A 23,631-nucleotide genomic window follows, 5' to 3' on the forward strand; every position below is an offset into this window, starting at 1 on the left:
CTTGAATGAGTAGGTTGTCCAAACTTTTGACTGTACTGTATATATCCTGTATATCACTTCGGTTTCAGCTCGTCCATCAAACCATTTTGTTCTCCTACTGAACAATGTAAACACTCTAATACTATCTCTTCAGCATATACTAATCTAAGGAAAGGTTCAGATTTACAGTGGGGCAAAAAGTATTTAGTCAGCCACCAATTGTGCAAGTTCTCCCACTTAAAAATATGAGAGAGGCCTGTAATTTTCATCAAAGGTACACTTCAACTATGACAGACATAATGAGATAAAAACATCCAGAAAATCACATTGTATGATTTTTAATGAATTTATTTGCAAATTATGGTGGAAAATAAGTATTTGGTCAATAACAAAAGTTATCTCAATACTTTGTTATATACCCTTTGTGGGCAATGACAGAGGTCAAACATTTTCTGTAAGTCTTCACAAGGTTTTCACACACTGTTGCTGGTATTTTGGCCCATTCCTCCATGCAGATCTCCTCTAGAGTAGTGATGTTTTGGGGCTGTTGCTGGGCAACACAGACTTTCAACTCCCTCCAAAGATTTTCTATGGGGTTGAGATCTGGAGATTGGCTAGGCCACTCCAGGACCTTGAAATGCTTCTTACAAAGCCACTCTTTCATTACCCGGGCGATGTGTTTGGGATCATTGTCATGCTGAAAGACCCAGCCATGTTTCATCTTCAATGCCCTTGCTGATGGAAGGGTTTTCACTCAAAATCTCACGATACATGGCCCCATTAATTCTTTCCTTTACACGGATCAGTCGTCCTGGTCCCTTTGCAGAAAAACAGCCCCAAAGCATGATGTTTCCACCCCCATGCTTCACAGTAGGTATGGTGTTCTTTGGATACAACTTAGCATTCTTTGTCCTCCAAACACGACGAGTTGAGTTTTTACCAAAAGTTTATTTTTGGTTTCATCTGACCATATGACATTCTCCCAATCTTCTTCTGGATCATCCAAATGCTCTCTAGCAAACTTCAGACGGGCCTGGACATGTACTGGCTTAAGCAGGGGGACACGTCTGGCACTGCAGGATTTGAGTCCCTGGCGGTTAGTGTGTTACTGATGGTAGACTTTGTTACTTTGGTCCAGCTCTCTGCAGGTCATTCACTAGGTCCCCCCGTGTGGTTCTGGGATTTTTGCTCACCGTGATCATTTTGACCCCACGGGGTGAGATCTTGCGTGGAGCCCCAGATCGAGGGAGATTATCAGTGATCTTGTATGTCTTCCATTTCCTAATAATTGCTCCCACAGTTGATTTCTTCAAACCAAGCTGCTTACCTATTGCAGATTCAGTCTTCACAGCCTGGTGCAGGTCTACAATTTTGTTTCTGGTATCCTTTGACAGCTCTTTGGTCTTGGCCAAAGTGGAGTTTGGAGTGTGACAGTTTGAGGTTGTGGACAGGTGTCTTTTATACTGATAACAAGTTCAAACAGGTGCCATTAATACAGGTAACAAGTGGAGGACAGAGGAGCTTCTTAAAGAAGAAGTTACAGGTCTGTGAGAGCCAGAAATCTTGCTTGTTTGTAGGTGACCAAATACTTATTTTCCACCATAATTTGCAAATAAATTCATTAAAAATCCTACAATGTGAATTTCTGGATGTTTTTAACTCATTTTGTCTGTCATAGTTGAAGTGTACCTATGATGAAAATTGCAGGCCTCTCATCTTTTTAAGTGGGAGAACTTGTACAATTGGTGGCTGACTAAATACTTTTTTTGCCCCACTGTACCTCAGTTTACTGTATTTGAAGAAATGAAAGGAAAATAAACTGGTCCACTATCCTCCTCCACTCAGATGCATATCAATATATACCCTAATATCTGCATGTAGCCCGCTGGATGCAATATACTCTGGACATTTTCATTATTATTATTTACAGGAGTCATCGGGGTCTTATATAAGGAAATGTAAGTGACAGGCGTTTAAAATGGATTTGAAATCATGTGGGATAGCAGAGGCCCTTTCAGAAATATTTGTGTCAAACTGGTTTTCACCTTTTGCCAATCAATATGCACACGTATTCATAAACTGACGAATGTCCATCAAAAGACTGTGCTGCCTTTTAATATACACTACCGTTCAAAAGTTTGGAGTCCCTTAGAAATGTCCTTGTTTTTGAAAGAAAAGTAAAAGAAATTGCCCATTAAAACAACATCAAATTGTTCAGAAATACAGTGTAGACTTCGTTAATGTTGTAAATGACGATTGTAGCTGGAAATGCCAGATTATTTATGGAATATCTACATTGGTGTACAGAAGCCCATTATCAGCATCCGTGACTCCTGTGCTCTTGTGTTAGCTAATCCAATTTTATAATTTTGAAAGGCTAATTGATCATTAGAAAACCCTTTTGCAATTATGTTAGCACAGCTGAAAACTGTTGTACTGATTAAAGAAGCAATAAAACGGGCCTTCTTTAGACTAGTTGAGTATCTGGAGCATCAGCATTTGTGAGTTCGATTACAGGCTCAAAATGGCCAGAAACAAAGAGCTTTCTTCTAAAACTCGTCAGCCTATTCTTGTTCTGAGAAATGATGGCTATTCCATGTGAGAAATTGCCAAGAAACTGAGATCTCATACAACGCTGTGTACTACTCTCATCATAGAACAGCGCAAACTGTCTCTAACCAGAATAGAAATAGTGGGAGGCCCTGGTGCACAACTGAGCAAGAGGACAAATGCATTAGAGTGTCTAGTTTGAGAAACAGATGCCTCACAAGTTCTCAACTGGCAGCTCCATTAAATAGTACCCCCGCAAAACACCAGTCTCAACGTCAACAGTGTGGAGGCGACTCCGGGATGCTGGCCTTCTAGGCAGAGTTCTTCTGTCCGGAGTCTGTGTTCTTTTGCCCATCTTAATATTTTGTTTTTATTGGCCAGTCTGAGATATTGCTTTTTCTTTGCAACTCTGACTAGAAGGCCATCAGTTTTCAGCTGTGCTGACAGAATTGCAAAAGGGTTTTCTAATGATCAGCCTTTTAAAATTCTGAACTTGGATGAGCTAACACAACGTGCCATTGGAACACAGGAGTCATGGTTGCTGATAATGGGCACCAATGTAGATATTCCATAAAACAATCTGGCATTTCCAGCTACAATAATCATCTACAACATTAACAAAGTCTACACTGTATTTCTGAACAATTTGATGTTGTTTTAATGGACAAAAAAATGTGCTTTTATTACAAAAACAAGGACATTTCTAAGTGACCCCAAATTTGAACTGTAGTGTACATGCTTGCATTTTAACTGGCTACTTTGGCACCAATGCTGCAGACAACAATATGACTCCATGTAATATTCACTAGAAAAATGATGATACTCGCTCTTTGGTTAGCATGCTCAGACTCAACTCACACACGCACGCAGACATGCACACACACACACGCGCACACACACACAGGGAGAGAGAGAGATACACACGCATAGGCACACAGTTTGTTGTTAAGTGGTGGCCTAAGTCAGCGTAATCACAGTCACTTTGTTACACGGTTGGTAAATGATTTAAAACTAGATTTCATGCATGCTTTCATTCATACTAATTCACTCTTTTTTTTTTGTTTGGTTGGAGAAACTCTGAAAATAATCAGATTTACTCCATTCTCCAATTAAGTCTTCTAAACAGGACTAAGAAAAGGGGCTCTATTCATTTTCTTTTGATTAAAATGATCGCAACACGCGTGGAGCTTTGGGGTTTACATATTAAATAATGCATCATTTCATAATATATAGAATATATAGATTTTTTTTAAAATAGGATACTGGGCAAAATGGTGACTTTAATTAGATTGGTGTGTAAGATATCTCCAGGGTATGATAAAACAATGTTAAATATCTCACCATGGATGTAAAATATGTTCATGCAGATAATGAAACATAAATAAGGCCTCATTTTGTCATGGCTCCTATTTGTTGAAACATCCCCTATGCATTTCTGAAATGTGATAATTATATTGAAAAAACATGTGTGATCAGGGGAGAACATATTTAGGTGCTGAATATGATACACCCTGTGTGTGTGTGTCCCCCTCCCCCCTCCCCCAACCTATTAGGAGTGTACATTATCATATTATTACTATAACAGTACATTACTGAGGAGTCGCACAGGAACAAACATATCACGTTTCGTAGGAACAGTCTCACATTTGTTAAAGGCATTCTGTTTATCGACATACAGAAACACACCTGTACGCCTGCATGCAGGCATTCCCACATGCACACAATTCACCACAATGAATGAGCAGATGTGGGTTTTTTGGCCAGAAAGGTCACTGGGCCCATAATATCAAGGCAAAGATGAGCTAAGAGTGAAGATTACTCACTGATGTTAAAGAGCACTTGTCTGAAAAGAATGCATTTACAACCAGAGCAATAATGGAGGAATTAAATATGCTCTCAACACATGACTTTGCCAAGCAAACAATGCCTGCAGTCTTGTTGAAAATTACAGCGGCTAATTTGAAATGAAACACAAACAGTGGCGTGTTTGTTTCAAACCTCCATTATGATTCTCTGCATAGATCCCTCCTTTGCTATATATAAAGTATGTAAATGCTAGCTGCGGAAGTCAAATACATCAATGAAAGTTGACAGCTGAATTATAACCGGAGCTGAATGCATCAGTCTTTTGTTTTAACTCAAAGAATGGAGCATTTTTAAAACTCACAATGGCTTTAATCAATTCTCAAGGTTGTTCAGTTTGGCATTGTATTAGTTTAATAGTTTCTGGTTCGCCGTTGACGTTAATGACACATTCCTATGTAAATATAATGTGCCTCTGAGAAGCCATCAAAACATTTTAAGGTCCAATGAATACGCTTGCATTTTTCCTTTTTTCTTCACGCGGAAATCTTTTTTTATTTAGCAATCTGCGCCACGCTTACAGAAATAATAAAATGGTGGATTGATTAATGGTGAGTTTAAGGTAGTGATGCAAAGCATTCATACAAATAACTTGGGTGTAAGAGAGGCAGGATGAGAGGAGAGAGAAAGGTTGCCCTCCACCTCCTCTCCAAGCTCCTCATCGACTTGGAATGACTCCCCATCCCATCCCACCCCCCACCTTCCCTCCTCTATATACCATGTATGGTTTAGGGGCCTTTGGCAAAGATTCATCACCCACTATTGAGAGATAATAAACCGCACATTTTCTCAGTTTTCAAAGACTGATGAAACCATTTAGAGTAATATACCAGAATACATTAAAGTCTCTATCATTTTGGTGCGCTTCCTAATATGTCGCTATCTAAAAAGAAAAATGTATGTGTGGAGATCTCAGTTCATATCTTGAGCATTGATGATAGGCCTTCTTTGTACATATGAATTGCTTATTTAACTCTTTTTGGGGATTTTTGGGGATAACGGTTATTGTCAGTTCTGCTCATGTGATCATATGCTGATGCCCCTTACCCGTCTTACAGCCCCTTCCCCCCCTCCTGCCCCTAGTATACTACTGTCTTTACTCTGTATTGCCCCAAGTGAAAAAGAGAGGCACTATTGACTCCAAGGCCAGAATACCTGCCCCCTCTTTTTGTTTGCCATCTCTGAATGTCATCTAACCTGGATTTATAGGGGAAGACCAGTTACGATAGACAAGACCAGATAGATACAGACCCTGCTAGAATTCCATGCTTCTCCAAACGAGTTATCAAAGTCTGAGCTGAATCATAGTGACAACTAGAACACTCAAAGGCCCCCACCCCCCCCCGACCTCTGATCTTTAGCATGTCCCTAGACATGTGTAGCATGGTGTGTCCATACGGGGCATGGAGGGATTACAGACAAATGTTGCACCTACTTGAATGTCCCAAATCTATGGAATACCCTCTGTCTCTTAGTTACAGTAATAACAGGGCAACAGGGTAGAATACTTTGTTTTTCTGACTCGCTTAGAGTGAGTGAGACAATCAGATTGAAAGAGACAAATATCTAAGGAATTAAAACGAGGCAGTTATTTATGCGTCTTTCACAAAAATGTTTCTCAAGACAAGTATTCGAGTCATTCAACCTTTAAACATCACCTATGCAAATATCAATTATGATTTACGATGGAGAATGTGTGTTTCATTCTATCTCCTTTCTTTGTGTTGTTTTTGTTGCTTTGTGAAAAAAAAAAAAACGTCAAAATCAATCAATGTTGACCCGATGTCTATTGTTCTGTCTCTCTTTTAATGTGTCATTATTATTTATCTACAGAATGCGCTCCAGCTCAAGCTGAATCTACAGTAAAGGAGAGGTACGTGTCAAACAAATACTGCACAAAGAAATGTTTTATTCATGTGGATCTTATAATTGGTTTATTTGTGTTTCACCTTAAATTAGAATCTCAGTGGAAAAGGGGAGTGGCATAAGGGTAATGGCCTTAAATTAGAACGTCAGAGTATCTCTTTTCATTTATCATACTGTATTTATCCAAGAAGGCTGACAGAGGTGAAAACAATTGTTTTAGCCTCTTATTCCTCACAAAGTCGGCACAAGATGGCACCGACAGAGATGGTCGTCTCGCTTCAGGTCCTTAGGACACTGTGCAGTAATTCGTTTTTTAAAATGTATTATTTCTCACATTGTTAGTCCAGAAAATCTCAAGTGTTATTACATACAGCCGGGAAGAACTATTGGATATAAAAACGATGAGAACTTACCAACATTACGACCAGGAATACGTCTTTCCCGAAGCGGATCTTTTGTTCGGATCTACACCCTGGACATGGGATCTTATCCCAGAGGCCCACCCAAAACAACGTAGTCGCCGCAGGAGAGGCAGATGGAGCGGCCTACTGGTCAGAATCAGAAGTTGAGCACACCATCTACCGCTTCCGAGCATATTACATACTACTGCTGCATTTATTGTAGCTGGGGATTTTAATAAAGCTAACCTGAGAATGAGTTCCTCAATTCTATCAGCATATCGAATGCGCGACACGGGCTGCTAGCATTCTGGATCATTGCTACTTCCGCGATGCATACAAAGCCCTCCCCCGCCCTGTCATCGGCAAATCTGACCATAACTCCATTTTGTTGCTCCCAGCCTATAGACAGAAACTAAAACAGGAAAAGCCCGTGCTCAGGTCCGTCCAACGCTGGTCTGACCAATCGGATTCCATGCTTCAGGATTGCTCCGATCACGTGGACTGGGATATGTTACGGATAGCCTCAGACAACAACATTGATGTATATACTGACTCGGTGAGCGAGTTTATTAGCAAGTGCACCTGATATGTCGTACCCACTATGCCTATTAAAACATTTCCTAACCAGAAACCGTGGATTGATGGCAGCATTCGCGCAAAACTGAAAGCACGAACCACCCCTTTTAATCATGGCAAGGCAACTGGAAACATGACCGAATACAAACAGTGCAACTATTCCCTCCGCAAGGCAATCAAACAAGCAAAGCATCAGTATATAGACAAAGTAGAGTCACATTTCAATGGCTCAAACGCAAGACGTACGTGGCAGAGTCTACAGTCAATCATGGATTACAAAAAGAAAACCAGCCCCGTCTTGCTCCCAGACGTTAAACATCTTCTTTGATCGCTTTGAGGACAATACAGTGCCACTGACACGGCACACTACCAAAGCCTGTGGGCTCACCTTCTCCGTGGCCAACGTGAGTTAAACATTTAACCGTGTTAACCCTCGCAGGGCTGCCGGCCCAGGTCGCTTTCCTAGCCGCGTCCTCAGAGTATGCGCAGACCAGCTAGCTGGTGTGTTTACGGACATATTCAATCAGTCCCTATCCCAGTCTGTTGTCCCCACATGCTTCAAGATGGCCACCATTGTGCCTGTTCCCAAGAAAGCTAAGGTAACTGAACTAAATAACTATCATCCCGTTGCACTCACTTCTGTCATCATGAAGTGCTTTGAGAGACGAGGCAAGGAGCATATCACCTCCACTCTACCTGATACCCTAGACCCACTCCAATAGGTCCAGTGACGATTCAATCGCCATCACACTGCACACTGCCCTATCCCATCTGGACAAGAGGAATACCTTACTATTCTTACTATGTAAGAAAGCTGTTCATAGACTACAACTCAGCATTTAATACCATCGTACCCTCCAAACTCGTCATTAAGCTCCCGTCCTGTACAACTGGGTCCTGGACTTTCTGACTGGCCTCCCCCAGATGGTGAAGAAGGAAACAACATATCCCCCCCCCCAATCCACATCGACGGGGCAGTAGTGGAGAATGTGGAAAGTTTTAAGTTAATCTGCGTACACATCACTCACAAACTGAAATGGTCCACCCACACAGACAGCATGGTGAAGAAGGCGCACCAGCGCAAGAAATTTGGCATGTCACCTAAAACACTCACAAACTTTTACACATGCACAATCGAGAGCATCCTGCCGGGCTGTATCACCGCCTGGTTTGGCAACTGCACCGCCCTCAAGCGCAAGGCTCTCCAGAGGGTAGTAGGGTCTGCACAACGCATCACCGGGGGAAAACTACCTGCCCTCCAGGACACCTACAGCACCTGATGTCACAGGAAGACCAAAAAGATCATCAAGGACAACAACCACCTGAGCCACTGCCTGTTCACTCCACTATCATCCAGAAGGCGAGGTCAGTACAGGTGCATCAAGATTGAAAAACAGCTTTGATCTCAAGGCCATCAGACTGTTAAACAGCCACCACTAACATAGAGAGGCTGCTGTCAACATACAGACTCAAATCTCTGGTCACTTTAATAAATGGACTTAATAAAGGTATTATTAGTCACTTTAAATAACGCCACTTTAATAATGTTTACATATCCTACATTACTCATCTCATATGTAAGTACTGTATTCTACACCTTCAACTGCATCTTGCCTATGCCGCACGACCATCGCTCATCCATATATTTATATGTACATATTCTTATTCATCCCTTTACATTTGTGTGTATAAGGTAGTTGTTGTGAATTTGTGAGATTACTTGTTAGATATTACTGCATTGTCGGAACTAGAAGCACAAGCATTTCGCTTCACTCGCATTTGCTAACCATGTGTATGTGACCAATAACATTTGATTTGATTTGAAGTAGGCCCAAAACAAGTACTTAGACACCATTGAATGTTCCAAATTAATTATCCTGTCCGGGTAACTAAAAACACCAGTCTTGCCCGTCCTGCCAAACAACAGAAATAAAGAACACCAAGTAGGTTATATCTGATTCCCTCCACTCGTCAGACACACATATATTTGCTTGCATTGTCTTCTCTGTGCTCTGGGGTGTTACATTTGCTTGGTTGGGAAAAACAATCTGATTTGAAAACGACAATATGACTAATTCACCCCCCTTACTCCACCCTTTTAATTTACAATGCAAAGTATAAAAATAAACAGTGAGGACTCAATTTACCGTGGTTTTCAGGCGGAACCCCTAATCCCCTCCCCTCCTCGTCTTCTGCTCGGAGACCTGGATTTTCCACTGGGAGGCTGTGGCCCCTTCTTGGGAGAGATAGGTGGGCAGAGTGGAGGGCCATTTCACACAGCACACAGCACCCCCAGGCCCCAAGCAGCCCTGCTCTGATACAGCGCACTAATCACACAAACAAGCAGGAAACTCTGGTGCACGCTGCTGTGGCGAAAACAAGCAACTTAAAGACAAACAAAAGAGAGTTGGTTAGACACGGATCTCCATGCAGAAACAGGACTTAGAGAACAAAGGGTGACATGAATAGGTGAGAAACAAACTGGGACGTGGTTGCTACTGTGCCTCAAAGCCATTCTGAGGCTTAAAACCCTCTCATCACCATCACTCTCTCCACAAGGGTTTCAGTTCTTATTGAATGACCAATGAAATGGAGACACATAGTCACTATACCATATCGTTTTCCCTCTGTCTTCCTCTGTAGGCCTACCTTTCTCCATTTTCAAGAGCACAACAGTGTTACAATGGAAGACAACTGACTGCTGTTTACCTTGATGCTCAGCAGTGTTTTTGTTTTCCAAGTTAACCACGCAAAGTGGCGTCCTGAATCCCAGCTGATGTGAGTGAGCACACCAGACCTGTCTGATTCCTGGAACCCCTACCAGCTCCAAAACAAGCCTCCCTCCCTCCCCAGGAGCCTGCCGTCCACCCAGTGGGAGACTATCTACCTGCTGAACAGCCCCACGCTTCAGGGGGGCCGCGGTATGATGAGCACCCCCCCCCCCATCACCACTCCCCACTTCACACCAAGCTAGGCTGACAGACTTTTGGAAGGGAGGAGATGACTGGGGGAGAGCGATCGTTAGTAAACAGAAAGAGAGGGATTGAGACAAGGGGATGACGGAGTGAGATGGATAAAGAGAGAATATACATTTAGAATGTGTTGCTGAACAATTATACTTTGTTATACAGAGCTCTGTTAGAGGGGTACAGCCTTGGAGGTAAAGATATACCTTGGTCACTTTTTATGTGATGTTGTGAACACAAAGCAAAGTTGCTGCAATACCCCAGTTTAAGCACTAACTCAAAAAAAATGGTGCGTTTGCAGCCTGATTATAGTGCCCTATCTTCTTCAAAGTAGGGGGGATTTTCAAATTGACATTTCAAGAACAAACACAAAGCTCAATTGGGTGGCATACTTGTTCATTGTTCTTTTTAAGTTAAAACTTCTGTTCGTGTGGAAGTTAAGTCTTCCCGGGTAGCTTTTGTGCATGCATGTGTGTGTGCTGCCTGTGTGTGTCTACAAAGCCCCATTCAGATAGACCTCAGTCCAACTTTTCTGGTGGCCCATGGCCACAACCAGAGCTCTAATAGTGCATGGGAGTCATACATGCAGCAGTGTGGCGCCCCCTTATCTGACGAGCCAGCACGGTAAGCTCGGATTAGCATCTATATCTGGGAAAGTGGACTTCTGCGTGGGACAATGGTGAGAGGAGGGCCCGGGAAGGATGGGAGATATGGGGATGGACAGAGATAGAGGGATGTCAGAAGGCCAATAGACTTGATAGAGAGATCGCTTTCATTCTGTCTTCAGTTGTTGTGTTTGCCTTCTCTCCTCCTTTTCTTTGAGCCGTTTTGTCTTTTGGCCGCGCTGACAAAGTGCATGACGGCAGTATGTTTCCTACATTTGAAGGGGACTTTTTGGTGGTCTGTCTTGTGGACGACACTTCAAACCGCTGAAACATCACACTCATGGAGAGGGCTAAATGGCCCTGTTTTTGAAGTCTTTCTTTGAAATAAGCGAGGCAATCCCCTTGGCCCAGGGATCATATTCTATTTACATTCCCCTTGCCAACGACAGAGGCGACGCTGGCCAAATTCACAAAAGAAGATCCACATTGGAAAATCCGGCTAATCCCTGATTGAAAGTTCATGTGTTGGCTTCGATGTATAAGCTCTGGCAGATTTTCCCAGGAAAGAGGAATAAAAAAAACAATAAACTGGGATCTTTTGGTGAAAAGGAAGCCATTCTTCCAGGCATAACATAGTCAATGTCAGTGGTCAATGCCCCATTGTCCATTTTTTTAAAGAGAAACTTTTCAAATGCAGGAGATGTGTGTCTTACCCCTAGTAGAAGAGGGGTAATGTCTTCCACGAGGTATTGGAGGGAAACACAGTAGTCCAGCTCAAAGAGGCCACCAGGAGGTCAATGACAGTCCAGGACTGCTTGTCCACCTCCTCTTTTGTTATCTTTCTTTCTCTTTCTGTTCCTCTCTTTCTTTCTTTTTTCTTTCATTCTCTCTGCATCTCTCTCTCGTTGTCTCTCTCTCTTTCCCTCTCTTCCAGAGGTGGTGGCTATGACTAGAGTGTGCGCAGATGGCTGGCCAGCTTGCCTTTAGGGGAAGGCTCCACAGTTTAAACTTCTTGATTTTTCTTTTCTGTTCTTTGGCCCTGCAACTTTTGATGCCGCCTGGCGCGGCTTTATCTCGGCATACATGTGAGGGATAGCGGGGTCCTCCGAGGAGCTGTGGTTGGAAGCTAAAATGCCCGGGCTCTATGGCTCTGTGTCCTGCTGCATCAATGAGGACATCAGTGAAACTCACACATACAGTAGCCGACTCTAGCAGCTCTCCGAACCGTGGGTCACTGGCGTGTTGTATGGACTTGAAGGAGGAGAGATTTGGGACTATAACTTCCCTCCCTCCCGTCTTCTTCTCTAAAGCACTGACTTACTGGTACAATGGGAGGGAGGTCTCCCATTCTGAGGGGTTGGATTTGATGGACACATTGATGCTCTAAGCTGCTTTAGATAAGTTGAAGCCAGGATCTAAGGCTCTGTCGGATTGTCAGAAACAGCAGCGTTTTGACAGTCCACATCATACAAATGTACTTGACAACTTGCAATGGACATCATTTCATTTCGTGATCGACATTTTGTTCCATGCTTATTATAGTGCTAAATTGTGGCTAATTTAATTCAATAAAAGAAAGCAGGGTTAACAGACATACAGTGGTATTGATGTCTTCTATGGTGTTTGACCCCGTGACTGTGCTATATTACCACTCCACATACCATGCTTTGGAACTGAGTCATCCTCAATCGTGCTGCTTAATGGCCCGTTAAAGCTACTTACTAGACAAGTGCCACGGTCAACCATGGCCCTCCTGTGTAACAGATCAGTCAAGCAACTTGACCTGATACTGCTAGCTCTGCTTTTGGTGTCCGTTCAGACCATGGCGTTAGTGCTAACTCTCAACCGGAAATGTAGGCATGTTCTCTGTGGCTGCTCTCTGTAACTCCTGAGCTATGGAGATAGGGACACTTGCCTGGACATATACTGTAGTATCAAATATTCCTTCACGATGTATTCTTAATTTTAAATGTCAATACCTGTATGTGTGCTGTGCACTAGCAAGTGTGTAATTCAATCTAAAGCTACTGTAATCTCTCTGTAAAGAAGACATAAGTAGACATGGCTCTGTGTGCCTGGTTTTTGTGAAATTACCGGAGGGTCATTATATTGTCTTGGATGATAGTGGTTTTAAATATATTATTATAGTTTTACTGTAGTGGTTGTCTTGTGGAGGACGACAATATGGGAATTACATTCACCTTCACCTCTGACTCTCACGAGCAATTACTCATAAAATTCTAATTATATGGAGAGATTATAACGTTTTTAAATATGATTGGAATATTTAATACACTTAAAAAGTTGTATGTGCCAGTACAGGACATATTTTATAGCATCATAATTCAGCTTAGAACGGATTTATCATCAACGTGCTTCAAGCATAACCTAATTCTAATTTTCATAAAACAGCTGTGAATAGTCTATATTAAACACATATTATGGTTATTTCATGTGGCCTTTTTTGTCTGTTTCTCAGACATATCCAAGTAGAGATAGCAGACCCACCTCTGAGGAAGTCGAGCACCCTTTTCAAATGTCATAGTCGGAGTTGAAAATGATTTCAGACTTTGTCACCGAAATCAATTGAGAAGGCATACAGAATCGGGAGCAAATTGGGCACCTGCGATAAGGCAAGACGTCCTTTCTCTCCCTAACGAAGAGCAGTGAAGCATGAGGTGTCCCAGGGTAAATAATAGACACATCTCTCCATTTCTTTCTCTTGCTCTCTCTCTCTCTCTTTTCCTTCCTCTCTTTTGCACTCTCTTTCGCCAGTCGTGGCTCCCGAGTGGCGCAGCGGCCTAAGGCACTGCATCTCAGCGCAAGAGGCGTCACTACAGTCCCTGGTACGAATCCACGCTGTATCACATCGGGCCGTGATTGAGAGTCCCATATGGAGATTCACAATTGGCCCAGCGTCGTCCGGGTTGGCCGAGGTAGGCCGTCATTGTAAATAAGAATTTGTTCTTAACTGACTTGCCTAGTTAAATAAAGGTTAAAGGCATTCTCTCTTCCTGTTCATCTTTCTCTCTAGGTGCCTCCCTCATCTCTCTCACTCTCTGTACCTGTGTCTCTGTCCCTGTGCAATGTCCCAGCACTGAGAAACCTTAAAGGCAATCTTATTTTCCCGTTTGTGAAGCCTAAGAGGGAGTGCAAGTTTTCTGCGAGGGCACATAGAGGGTGCGGGAGTGATTACCCTTGCAGAATATAGAACAATGTGAGCATGCAGTCAGTCGCTCCATCTCTGTGGCTGTGGGCTCAGAGGTATTTTGCAGGTGCTGTAGAAAAGGACCCTTCTGCAGCAATGTGTCTTGTCTTGGATGGATCCTGACAAAGCCTCGTCTTTGGGTGCCAGATGGACCCATGCATTCCCCATACTCTTGCGCAGCTAAGACCTAGGCTTTTCTCCCCTTTTTTTTCGACAAAGGAAAAGCGCTTTGGCTGAAAGAAAACCACAGCTGAATTTTATGGTGCCGCTTCTTTTTGCCAAGCTGATTTTACAATTCAAAGGACGAAGTGCACGGAGATGCTGTTTCGGCTGCGTGGTCGATACGCTTTTGATGCAAGTTTGAATTGGCAGATATATCTGCCACACTAATATTTCTCTACTCAGTGGGAAATCTTGATAAAATCCAGAACCGCACAGAAATGCTAAAACACAGCTTAGAGTGTTGTAGGAGCAGATCTTCTCCAGTCTAATTCCTATAAGGCCTAAATAGGGTGACAGCGTTGTCAGCGCAAAACGTGATCCTGCTGTATTCCGACTGATCACACGTCTGTGCAGTGTAATAAACAGACACACAAACACTCTCAGAGACACAAACGCACACAGGCGTTGCCATGAACGGACGGTCAAAACCAGCCATTTTCATAGCAGCCAACCCAAGGTCCTTATTGCTCTCCTCTCTGCCTTTACAATGTGTACAGACAGTATGCGTTGGAGGCAGACCGAAATAAACAGATCCGCCGATGGCTACTGCTCTACGAGCATGGTTAGTTCTCACTGTTTGGATTGCAACAAATCCCAATTCCCATAATCATGATCTTCAACATTATATGCAGTGCATTCGGAAAGTATTCAGACCCCTTGATGTTTTTCCACATTTTGTTACGTTACAGCTTTATTCTAAAATTGGAACAATCCACTAAAAAATCCTCATCAATCTACACACAATACCCCATAAGGACAAAGTGAAAACAGGTTTTTAGAAATGTTTGCAAATGTATTAAACAAAAAAAACAGAAATACCTGATTTGCATAAGTATTCAGACCCTTTGCTATGAGACTCGAAATTGAGCTCAGGTGCATCCTGTTTCCATTGTTCATCGTTGAGATGTTTCTACAACTTGACTGGAGTCCACCTGTGGTAAATTCAATTGTTTGGGGATGATTAGGAAATGCAAACACCTGTCTATATAAGGTCCCACAGTTGATAGTGCATGTCAGATCAAAAACCAAGCCATGAGGTCGAAGGAATTGTCCGTAGAGCTCCTGAGACAGGATTGTGTTGAGGCACAGATGTGGGGAAGGGTACCAAAAGATGTCTGCAGCATTCAAGGTCCCCAAGAATACAGTGTCCTCCATCATTCTTAAATGTAAGAAGTTTGGAACCACCAATACTCTTCCTAGAGCTGCCCGCCTGGCCAAACTGAGCAATCGGGGGAGAAGGGCCTTGGTCAGGGAGGTGACCAAGAACACGATGGTCACTCTGACAGAGATGAAAACCTGCTCCAGAGCGCTCAGGACCTCAGACTGGGGTGAAGGTTCTCTTTCCAACAGGACAACGACCCTGAACACACAGCCAAGACAACGCAGGAGTGGCTTCAGGACAAGTCTCAATGTCCTTGAGTGGCCCAGCCAGACCCCGGACTTGAACCCGATCGAACATCTCTGGAGAGACCTGACAATAGCTGTGCAGCGATGCTCCCCATCCAACCTGACAGAACTTCAGAGGATCTGCAGAGAAGAATGGGAGAAACTCCCCAAATAGAGGTGTGCCAAGCTTGTAGCGTCATACCCAAGATGTCACGCCCTGACCATAGAGAGCCATTGTTTCTCTATGGTGAAGTAGGTCAGGGCGTGACTGGGGGTGGTCTAGTTTATTTATTTCTGTGTGGGGTTCTATTTTTGTTTTTCTACTTTGGTGATTTTGTATGATTCCCAATTAGAGGCAGCTGGTATCGTTGACTCTAATTGGGGATCATATTTAGGTAGCTTTTTCCCACCTGTGTTTGTGGGATATTGTTTATGTGTAGTTGCATGTTAGCACTCCATTGTCGTCACGTTTCGTTTATTCTTTATTGTTTTGTTGCGTGGTTCACTTACTTCTAATAAAATATGTGGAACCCAGATCACGCTGCACGTTGGTCCTACTATGCCTCCAACGAACGTGTCATGAGAAGACTCAAGGCTGTAATCATTGCCAAATGCACTTCAACAACGTACTGAGTAAAGGGTCTGAATACTTATGTACAGTGCCTTGCGAAAGTATTCGGCCCCCTTGAACTTTGCGACCTTTTGCCACATTTCAGGCTTCAAACATAAAGATATAAAACTGTATTTTTTTGTGAAGAATCAACAACAAGTGGGACACAATCATGAAGTGGAACGACATTTATTGGATATTTCAAACTTTTTTAACAAATCAAAAACTGAAAAATTGGGCGTGCAAAATTATTCAGCCCCTTTACTTTCAGTGCAGCAAACTCTCTCCAGAAGTTCAGTGAAGATCTCTGAATGATCCAATGTTGACCTAAATGACTAATGATGATAAATACAATCCACCTGTGTGTAATCAAGTCTCCGTATAAATGCACCTGCACTGTGATAGTCTCAGAGGTCCGTTAAAAGCGCAGAGAGCATCATGAAGAACAAGGAACACACCAGGCAGGTCCGAGATACTGTTGTGAAGAAGTTTAAAGCCGGATTTGGATACAAAAAGATTTCCCAAGCTTTAAACATCCCAAGGAGCACTGTGCAAGCGATACTATTGAAATGGAAGGATTATCAGACCACTGCAAATCTACCAAGACCTGGCCGTCCCTCTAAACTTTCAGCTCATACAAGGAGAAGACTGATCAGAGATGCAGCCAAGAGGCCCATGATCACTCTGGATGAACTGCAGAGATCTACAGCTGAGGTGGGAGACTCTGTCCATAGGACAACAATCAGTCGTATATTGCACAAATCTGGCCTTTATGGAAGAGTGGCAAGAAGAAAGCCATTTCTTAAAGATATCCATAAAAAGTGTCGTTTAAAGTTTGCCACAAGCCACCTGGGAGACACACCAAACATGTGGAAGAAGGTGCTCTGGTCAGATGAAACCAAAATTTAACTTTTTGGCAACAATGCAAAATGTTATGTTTGGCATAAAAGCAACACAGCTCATCACCCTGAACACACAATCCCCACTGTCAAACATGGTGGTGGCAGCATCATGGTTTGGGCCTGCTTTTCTTCAGCAGGGACATGGAAGATGGTTCAAATTGATGGGAAGATGGATGGAGCCAAATACAGGAACATTCTGGAAGAAAACCTGATGGAGTCTGCAAAAGACCTGAGACTGGGACGGAGATTTGTCTTCCAACAAGACAATGATCCAAAACATAAAGTAAAATCTACAATGGAATGGTTCAAAAATAAACATATCCAAGTGTTAGAATGGCCAAGTCAAAGTCCAGACCTGAATCCAATCGAGAATCTGTGGAAAGAACTGAAAACTGCTGTTCACAAATGCTCTCCATCCAACCTCACTGAGCTCGAGCTGTTTTGCAAGGAGGAATGGGAAAAAATGTCAGTCTCTCGATGTGCAAAACGGATAGAGACATACCCCAAGCGACTTACAGCTGTAATCGCAGCAAAAGGTGGCGCTACAAAGTATTAACTTAAGGGGGCTGAATAATTATGCACGCCCAATTTTTCAGTTTTTGATTTGTTAAAAAAGTTTGAAATATCCAATAAATGTCGTTCCACTTCATGATTGTGTCCCACTTGTTGTTGATTCTTCACAAAAAAATACAGTTTTATATCTTTATGTTTGAAGCCTGAAATGTGGCAAAAGGTCGCAAAGTTCAAGGGGGCCGAATACTTTCGCAAGGCACTGTAAATGTGTACTTTTGCTTTTGTCATTATGGGCAATTGTGGGTAGATTGAGTGGGGAAAAAATCTATTGAATCCATTTTAGAATAAGGCTGTAACGTAACAAAATGTGGAAAAAGTCAACGGGTCTGAATGCTTTCCCGAATGCACTGTATGTTATGTGCTTGGAGGTTGCCTTCTCTCCAAACCATTGTTTAAAAACATTTCAACACATGACAACCCTAAAGCCCTCTGAGGGCCTGATGATATTGTTTTGTATGAGGTTGGTACATTTGAAGGGAGGCCCCATTTCTTCTCAAACAATGGTGAAGTCATACCTGCCAGGTACAACCACTTCAACCGCAGTCCCCTATCTCACTCCTGTATCTCCCACTCCCACTCCCACTCCCTAACCCCTGCCCACTCCTAGTTTAGTTATGAATTTGATCAGCACAATAATACATATTCTTGTGTTTTAGAGAGCAAGAAGGAATATTGACGTGTGTAAATGTTTCAGCTAAACAGCTTCCACATCGGTCAACCAACTGCCACATCCATCAAGGCAAACCCACTTTAGTGAGTTCCACAGCGACAGGTTATCAGACAGGCGTGGTCACTCAGGCCCAAAGTCACAGTGTCGTATCAGCAGGGATGTGAAGCACAGCCAAGGAGAGAGGGCCAGGCCGTCGCTGGGTTAATCTCTCTGTTTTTGTATCTTAAACACCTTCCACTAAGCAGAGTCCCACGGTAGGCTACATTCTTTCAGTTAAAGAAAGAAAATGTTAAGTATTATTCTGAATACATAATTTGAGCTGAGTAACTCAGGCATAAAAGGCAGCTTAAATCACACTACCCATACAAACTCCCTCATTAATATTACAGGGACCCTTCTTTGAGTTCATTTCCTTTCTCAATTTTGAGTGAGGACAAACGTTGCAAGAGTAAGGAATTATAAGGTGTGCAAATCACATTTTAGGGTTCAGTGTACAAAGTAGCAGCTAAACTGCATTAACTTTTGTCCCGACATGACTTCTTCGACATTCAATGTTAAGCTAATCTCTAGTTTCCCTATATGACTTCCTCCTGTTTCTAACCAACTGAAATACATGTGGTCCGAATGCTCCGTATAAGTGGCACGATGTTGTTTCATAATGTTTTGATTTTTAGTATTGTCTTGCTCTGTGTGAAACAAAAACACATTCACATGGCTTTAATATGGGTTTTGTGATTAGCACTGTGTTTGAAATACTTTAAATTGTCTGTACCAGGGATAAACTGTATTTATGAAATAGTTTCTTTCTGGCTGGGTATTAAAAAAGCTGACCTGCTAGTCAGTGAAAGTAAGAAACTGATTTCACATTTTGCCTGCGGGAAAAGCCAATGGAAGATGCTAAAGAGTCTGTGAACATCCAATAATGGAGGCTGTACGTTTAGGGGATAACTGTTTCAATGCTAATGTTGTCAACCTGGCTATTTTTCACATACAATATCCACCTGGAAGCGAAGTTTCTCTGGATGGAGGTTCATTATGCACAGATATGACTTATGTGCGATGTGAGGTTTTTAAATCAAGAAACTGAGAGGGGAGGCAAGAAATAGATGAAGAATGAGTGAGAGGAGAACGCGTTGGTTGGAAAAGAAAGGCTTATTGTTGCTAAAGTGTAGCAATACTTACTCATAACTTTTGGTTGGGAGAGATGGAGAGACTCGTCCAAGGGATAGGTCAAATGAGTTTAGAAGTATGCTGTGTTCCTGGTGCTATTCAGTCCTATGTTTCTTTCCTCTTCACATGGGGGAGGTAGACTGCCACACTTAACAAATGTAAAAGTATCAATGTTATTGATGTGTGTGTGTGTGTGTGTGGTGTGTGTGTGTGTGCAAAAATTAATCAAAGCGGGGGTGATGATGAACAGTTTCTGTAGAATTCTGTCAAAGGTTAAGAGCTAGTTATTTTTAAGAATGACATGAATCTCGGAGAGACAGTGATTGCCTAAATGACCACTGTAATTACCAATTACTTCTTGAAGCAGAGAATATATTCACGGCATGTAGCCCGCTAAATACAGACAGGCATTAGCCCATTTACGTACAGTACTAATGCACATAATTTAGATCCTGAAAAGGGCAGATGGGAACACAATGGTAGATATAATAGATACCGTCTAATATCATTCCAAAAAGAATATTGGATTCATTGGAGATGAATATTACTTTGTGTCAGATTGTTTTCCATAAAACATTCCAAATATATTTCATCTCTCTCTCTCTTTTCTCATTTTGTAACCCACCATACTACTGTGATTATTAACATGGGTATTGCTAAAGTGAGACCCAGCGAGACAGAGCAGATTACTGTTGTGTGTGTTACTGACCATTATCCTCCTCTCTGCTTTAAAAGACAATGGATATTCGACAAACTTCCCAAAACTAGTGTTGTAGTCGGATGCCCTCACACTAGTTACTGCATGTTGTTTAGTCTGTGGCATACAGCTAAGCAGTTCAACTTCTGTGCCGGAAAACAGACTGCAAATCAGAGAGAATGCATTGTAGTATCAAGACTCGTTTAGTTTTCTCTTTGTCAACCAACCACACTCCAAACCATTGAAGACAGTACGAGGAAAGTCAGACAAAAACAGAGAGCATAAAAGGGGGGGTGGGAGTTGATGACAAGCCTGACTGGCGAAAGGATATTTACTAAATTAGACATAAACTGAAAAGCTCTGCATCTTCACAGGAACTTGTAAAATCTCATAAATAAGTCAGACTAAATGACAAAGACGGAGTGCACAAACAAAAGCGGTGTACAAGAGAGAGAGTGTGGGATGTTTTTTGGGGTTGGGATAATGAGTTGTATTTTTGCTTCTTCTCTCAACCCCCTTCTCTCTCTCTCTCTTTTAGACACGGTTCCCTTTCTCGCTTCCTCATACTCCTCCTCTTCCTCCTCCTCCTCTCCTATTCCCTCTCTCCATGTCACCTCCAGTGTCAGTCTTGTGAGACGCTCTCTTGGCAGGATAATAGGGACACATACTTGCTCTCGATGTAAACTCGTCTTCCCTCCATCTGATAAATACTTTGAGTGGAAGCTGACTATTGTAGTTGGCTGTTAGTTTCAAAGGGAAGGTGGTGAATGGGGGGGTGTTCTCAATCCAAACTTTGAACGGGTGACATCATCTCCCCCTTTGCAAAGTCATGTCCGCGGCTGCCCGCGTCCCGCTTGAAAGGGATTAGCTTATTCCATGTGGAGTTTTCTTGAACGAGCGTTTGGCACAACACAGAAAGCAAATCCATAGGGGCGAGAGATTCACATTGTAATGGTAGTAATAGCTTGGGAAAAAAAACACTTGCTCACAGCCGTTGAAAAGCCGCCCTATATCCCACACCCCTTCATCCATTGCCCCAATTACAGAGTGTTTTAGGATTGAAATGAATCAGGATGTTTTTAAGTAGAGGAAACAAAGTGACTGTGTGATGTTGACTGTTTATTTCTTCCAAATGCCCCTGTCATCTCTTGCCAAAGCAGTTTAGCAGCACCATTGTCACTCCTCGCTTTGCCACTGGCTCCACTCTGACATCTTTCTGCTTAAAACAATACCTGCCGTTTTTCAACAGAAACACTTTTTCAGCTGTCTCGGCGTCGTCACCTTATCTTTTTTTTGTGTACTGAGCTTTTTTTCATGTGACGTTGGCAGTTTTCTTTAATACTTAATGTTGCAGTGAAACGAGGGGACTTACTTCTAAACATCCCACGGGGGGGGGGGGGGGGGGATCTTCCTCTCGTGGTGACCTCTTCTCAGATGAATGGAGTCATTAGATATTGGAGGTCAAAAGTGACTTTCAATCTGAAAAAAAGACGAGCACAAGGGCAATCATGCCAATAAGAACAACCAAAATACCAAAAGAAGAAAGCAACATTCTTCAGTAGTACGGCTCTAAAGGCATGGTATTTGAATGACACATTGATGGCCACAACGCGTGTGTCGAATGCCAAGAGTCCAGAAGATGGAACCAGTCTGGTTTTTGAGCAGGCCAAACGCTTAGCGGGGAGTCCACAAACTGCTTAGAGCGGACATTTTGTGTGTCTCCAGGAGGTAAGTAAACAGGGATAGGCAGGCATTCAAACCCCGCAATCTCCATCGATCACGTTGAATTGTTTTTCCATTGGTGATGTTGAAGACGACATACGTTTCCCTTTACACGATAACGGGCGTTGCGAGAACAGACCCGGTCCTCTCTTTGACTCAGGCAGTAGGGCTAGAAAATTGCTGATGTACTGTATTGTTCTTAGTCGGATAGGACCAGGTTCTTGTTAAATCACAGAGACTTGATTGCTTTTATGTTCTACTGCACTGACTTCTCTATTTCAGCCTAAGTAAGTAAATAACCTGGCGATGCGTAGGTTATGAGAGGGTGAACTCAACACGATTCCAGGGAAGTAGACAGAATATTAGAACACGTCTATATTGTTTTACCATGAAACAGATCATTAAAATCCAACAAATGGATCTTCCCTTTTTTGTCATCTCACAACACTGTGTCTGTCCCCAGACTATCCAACTCCAGGGCGGATGGTGGAGGGAAAAGAGGAGAGAAGACAGCGAGGGACATTCCGTACCCCGTAGGCTTGATGGGCGAAGGTGCCGTTTACAAAGCCAATGGAATAGCAACATTACATTTTAATTCCGTTGACTTGACTTTTTTTTGCAATTCAACTCACATTTTGAGATCAACAAAGTGGGATCACTTTGGTCAACATCGAAACAAAACTGCGGAGCGACTGGGTACCTACCAGCTTCGATGACTTCCTCAGTGATATGCTCGAATGAAATGATGCTGCATGCCACGAAAGCAATATCGGCTTAACAAGAATTCGTTGTTTTATGCTGTTGCTCACCATGTGTCATTGACTTTAATGCCTTATAAATACTGTTGATATACTAAATTGCTATTATATTGTCACATTTTATAATCTTGATGGTAAAATGGTGGTGCTTTTATATGGGAAAAGATGAAAAGGCTCACACTCAAGTTTGGAGTTGTACGATGACGAGTCTTGCTCATTTCACTCAGGGCACTTTGTGTTGATAGCTTACTGTGCATACAAGAGGCGTGTGGTGCTAGAAATAATTGTTCTTTTCATAGTAAGAAAGGCCATATCAATTAAGAATAAATAGCCTCCTTAGTTATTATGCCGCAGCACAGTGGTCGGTCAGCCATTAAATGTATTTTTCCCCCTATCCCTATCCCTTTTTCAACTTTTGTGGAAAGACTGAGGGTATTGACGCCCGTCATAGAAGCATTTCATATCAGCTACTTTAGCAGATGCGCGTTTTCATGAGTTTTTGTGTAGCGTACGTGTGTGTGTGGGGAGAGAGGTGTATTTGAAATGAACACAGAGGAATCTATTCATCTTCGAAAGTTCAAATAATTCTTTCTGGATTATATGCTTTCCCAATTGTACAAATCTAACAGTGTGTGAATGGTGAATTTCTCACTTTGTCTTTTTCTTTATGCATGCAGAAAGGCATACCACTGCTAGAGAAATAAAGAATTTGGCTAAATCCTCCACTGAACTCTGTTACTAGAGCAGTTAGAGGAAATATTGTATTTGGTTGAAATATTTAGGGGAAGGCCAGTGGCTGGACAGCAGGTTTGGATGAAGAGATGACTTGTCTCACTTCACTCCTCTCTTGATCACATACCCATGTGCTCCTCCTCATCCCTCATTCCATTTAGACATGAAGACGGTT

At 42.5% G+C, this 23,631-nt stretch overlaps 1 long non-coding RNA gene across 2 annotated transcripts in view; it reads left to right on the plus strand.

The window, feature by feature from the left end:
• The window catches only part of LOC109895019 (uncharacterized), a 68,268-nt gene extending 44,921 nt beyond the window's left edge, over nucleotides 1-23,347 (plus strand). The window contains exon 5 of one of the 2 annotated variants that reach the window (XR_004210863.1): nucleotides 22,430-23,347. This is a non-coding gene — a long non-coding RNA (uncharacterized LOC109895019). The remainder of the gene's footprint in view (nucleotides 1-22,429) is intronic. The other variant, XR_004210860.1, reaches the window with a different exon arrangement.
• The last annotated feature ends 284 nt before the right edge of the window (nucleotides 23,348-23,631 follow it).

Source organism: Oncorhynchus kisutch, linkage group LG8 (genome assembly GCF_002021735.2).
Source record: "Oncorhynchus kisutch isolate 150728-3 linkage group LG8, Okis_V2, whole genome shotgun sequence".
NCBI classification, from domain to species: domain Eukaryota; kingdom Metazoa; phylum Chordata; class Actinopteri; order Salmoniformes; family Salmonidae; genus Oncorhynchus; species Oncorhynchus kisutch.